Consider the following 3,893-nt stretch of genomic DNA (forward strand, 5'->3'; position numbering starts at 1 on the left):
AGAGCAGCAGAGGCAGAGGCAGAAGCAGAGGCAGAGGCAGAGGCAGAGGGCAGAGGCAGAGGCAGAGGCAGAGGCAGAGGCAGAGGCAGAGGCAGAGGCAGAGGCAGAGGCAGAGGCAGAGTGACCGAGGGAGAAGCAGAGGCAGGGAGGCAGAGAGGCAGAGAGTCAGAGAAGCAGAGAAGCAGAGAGGCAGAGGCAGAGAGACAGAGCGACAGAGGCAGAAACAGAGGCAGAGAGTTAGAGGCAGAGAGGCAGAGAGGCAGAGGCAGAGAGACAGAGGCAGAGAGACAGAGGCAGAGAGACAGTGGCAGAAGCAGAGGCAGAGGTAGAGAGGCAGAGGCAGAGGCAGAGGTAGAGAAGCAGAGAGCCAAGCAGAAGCAGAGGCAGAGATGCAGAGAGGCAGAGAGGCAGAGAAGCAGAGAAGCAGAGAGGTAGATGCAGAGAGACAGAGCGACAGAGGCAGAAACAGAGGCAGAGAGTTAGAGGCAGAGAGGCAGAGAGGCAGAGGCAGAGAGACAGAGGCAAAGAGACAGAGGCAGAAGCAGAGGCAGAGGTAGAGAGGCTGAGGCAGAGGCAGAGAAGCAGAGAGACAGGCAGAAGCAGAGGCAGAGGCAGAGAGGCAGAGAGGCAGAGAGGCAGAGAGACAGGCAGAAAAAGAGGCAGAGAGGCAGCGACAGAGCGGCAGTTAGGCAGAGGCAGAGAGACAGAGGCAGAATCAGAGGCAGAGGTAGAGAGGCAGAGGCAGAGAGGCAGAGAGGCAGAGAGGCAGAGAGGCAGAGAGGGAGAGAGGCAGAGAGGCAGAGAGGCAGAGAGGCAGAGAGGCAGAGAGGCAGAGAGGCAGAGAGACAGAGGCAGAAACAGAGGCAGAGAGGCCGAGGCAGAGACAGAGTGCAGAGAGGCAGAGAGACAGAGGCAGAGAGACAGAGGCAGAAGCAGAGGCAGAGGTAGAGAGGCAGAGGCAGAGAGGCAGAGAGGCAGAGAGGCAGAGAGGGAGAGAGGCAGAGAGGCAGAGAGGCAGAGAGGGAGAGAGGCAGAGAGGCAGAGAGGCAGAGAGGCAGAGAGGCAGAGAGGCAGAGAGACTGAGGCAGAAACAGAGGCAGAGAGGCCGAGGCAGAGACAGAGTGCAGAGAGGCAGAGAGACAGAGGCAGAGAGACAGAGGCAGAAGCAGAGGCAGAGGTAGAGAGGCAGAGGCAGAGAGGCAGAGAGGCAGAGAGGCAGAGAGGCAGAGAGGGAGAGAGGCAGAGAGGCAGAGAGGCAGAGAGGCAGAGAGGCAGAGAGGCAGAGAGGCAGAGAGGCAGAGAGACAGAGGCAGAAACAGAGGCAGAGAGGCCGAGGCAGAGACAGAGTGCAGAGAGGCAGAGAGACAGAGGCAGAGAGACAGAGGCAGAAGCAGAGGCAGAGTTAGAGAGGCAGAGGCAGAGGCAGAGAGGCAGAGGCAGAGGCAGAGAGGCAGAGAGGCAGAGAGGCAGAGAGGCAGAGAGGCAGAGAGGCAGAGAGGCAGAGAGGCAGAGAGACAGAGGCAGAGAGACAGAGGCAGAAGCAGAGGCAGAGGTAGAGAGGCAGAGGCAGAGGCAGAGAGGCAGAGAGGCAGAGGCAGAGGCAGAGACCAGAGAGGCAGATAGGCAGAGAGGCAGAGAGGCAGAGAGGCAGAGAGGCAGAGAGGCAGAGGCAGAGAGGCAGAGAGACAGAGGCAGAGTCCAGAGAGGCAGAGGCAGAGGCAGAGAGAGAGATAGGCAGAGAGACTGAGGCAGAAGCAGAGGGAGAGGCAGAAAGCAGAGGCAGAAACAGGCGCAGAGGCAGAGGCAGAAGCAGAAGCAGAGGCAGTGGCCGAGGCAGAAGCAGAGGCAGAGAGGCAGAGAGTCTGAGGCAGAGAGAGAGAGGCATAGAGACAGAGGCAAAAGCAGAGGCAGAGAGGCAATGACAGAGAGGCAGAGGAAGAGGCAGAGGCAGAGGCAGAGGCAGAGGCAGAGGCAGAGGCAGGGGTAGGGGCAGGGGCAGGGGCAGGGGCAGGGGCAGGGGAAGGGGCAGGGGCAGGGGCAGGGGCAGGGTAGGGGCAGGGGCAGGGGCAGAGGCAGAGGCAGAGGCAGAGGCAGAGTGACCAAGGCAGAAGCAGAGGCAGGGAGGCAGAGAGGCAGAGAGTCAGAGAAGCAGAGAAGAAGAGAGGCAGAGTGGCAGAGAGGCAGAGAGGCAGAGAGGCAGAGAGGCAGAGAGGCAGAGAGGCAGAGAGGCAGAGAGGCAGAGAGGCAGAGAGGCAGAGAGGCAGAGGCAGATAGGCAGAGAGACAGAGGCAGAAACTAAGCCAGAGAGGCAGAGGCAGAGTGACAGAGGCAGAAGCAGAGGCACAGAGGCAGAGAGGCAGAGAGGCAGAGGCAGAGAGGCAGAGAGTCCGAGGCAGAGGCAGAGACATAGAGGGAGAAGCAGGGGCAGAGACAGAGGCAGAGGGTCATAGGCAGAGGCAGAAACAGAGGCAGAGGCAGAGGCAGAGGCAGAGGGAGAGGCAGAGGCAGAGAGGCAGAGGCAGAGGCAAATGCAGAAGCAGAGGCAGAGAGGCAGAGGGAGAGTCAGAATCAGAGGCCGAGGCCGACGCAGATGCAGAAGCAGAGGTAGATAGGCAGAGTCATAGGCAGAGACAGAGGCCGAAGCAGAGGCAGAGAAGCAGAGGCCGAAGCAGAGGCATCGCAGCAGAGGCAGATGCAGAGGCAGAGGCAGATGCAGAGGCAGAGGCAGAGGCAGAGGCATTGGCACAGGCAGAGGCAGAGGCAGAGGCATAGTGACCAAGGCAGAAGCAGAGGCAGGGAGGCAGAGAGGCAGAGAGTCAGAGAAGCAGAGAAGAAGAGAGGCAGAGTGGCAGAGAGGCAGAGAGGCAGAGAGGCAGAGAGGCAGAGAGGCAGAGAGGCAGAGAGGCAGAGAGGCAGAGAGGCAGAGAGACAGAGGCAGAAACAGAGGCAGAGAGGTCCAGGCAGAGACAGAGTGCAGAGAGGCAGAGAGAGAGGGGCAGAGAGACAGAGGCAGAAGCAGAGGCAGAGAGGGAGAGAGGCAGAGAGGCAGAGGTAGAGGCAAAGAGGTAGATTCAGAGGCAGAGGTAGAGGCATAGGCAGAGGCAGAGGCAGAGGCAGAGAGACAGAGGCAGAAGCAGAGCCAGAGACAGAGGCAGAAGCAGAGGCAGAGAGGCAGAGAGGCAGAGAGTCAGAGGCAGATAGGCAGAGAGACAGAGGCAGAAACAAAGCCAGAGAGGCAGAGGCAGAGTGACAGAGGCAGAAGCAGAGGCACAGAGGCTGAGAGGCAGAGAGGCAGAGGCAGAGAGGCAGAGAGTCTGAGGCAGAGGCAGAGAGATAGAGGGAGAAGCAGGGGCAGAGACAGAGGCAGAGGGACAGAGGCAGAGGCAGAAGCAGAGGCAGAGGCAGAGGCATAGGCAGAGGCAGAGGCAGAGGCAGAGGCAGAGGGAGAGGGAGAGGCAGAGAGGCAGAGGCAGGGCAAATGCAGAAGCAGAGGCAGAGAGGCAGAGGGAGAGGCAGAATCAGAGGCCGAGGCCGAGGCCGAGGCAGATGCAGAAGCAGAGGTAGATAGGCAGAGTCATAGGCAGAGACAGAGGCCGAAGCAGAGGCAGAGAAGCAGAGGCCGAAGCAGAGGCAGAGCAGCAGAGGCAGAGGCAGAAGCAGAGGCAGAGGCAGAGGCAGAGGGCAGAGGCAGAGGCAGAGGCAGAGGCAGAGGCAGAGGCAGAGGCAGAGGCAGAGGCAGAGGCAGAGTGACCGAGGGAGAAGCAGAGGCAGGGAGGCAGAGAGGAGAGAGTCAGAGAAGCAGAGAAGCAGAGAGGCAGAGGCAGAGAGACAGAGCGACAGAGGCAGAAACAGAGGCAGAGAGTTAGAGGCAGAGAGGCAGATGCAGAGGCAGA

Source organism: Rattus norvegicus, chromosome X (genome assembly GCF_021556685.1).
Source record: "Rattus norvegicus strain SHRSP/BbbUtx chromosome X, alternate assembly SHRSP_T2T, whole genome shotgun sequence".
NCBI classification, from domain to species: Eukaryota; Metazoa; Chordata; class Mammalia; order Rodentia; family Muridae; genus Rattus; species Rattus norvegicus.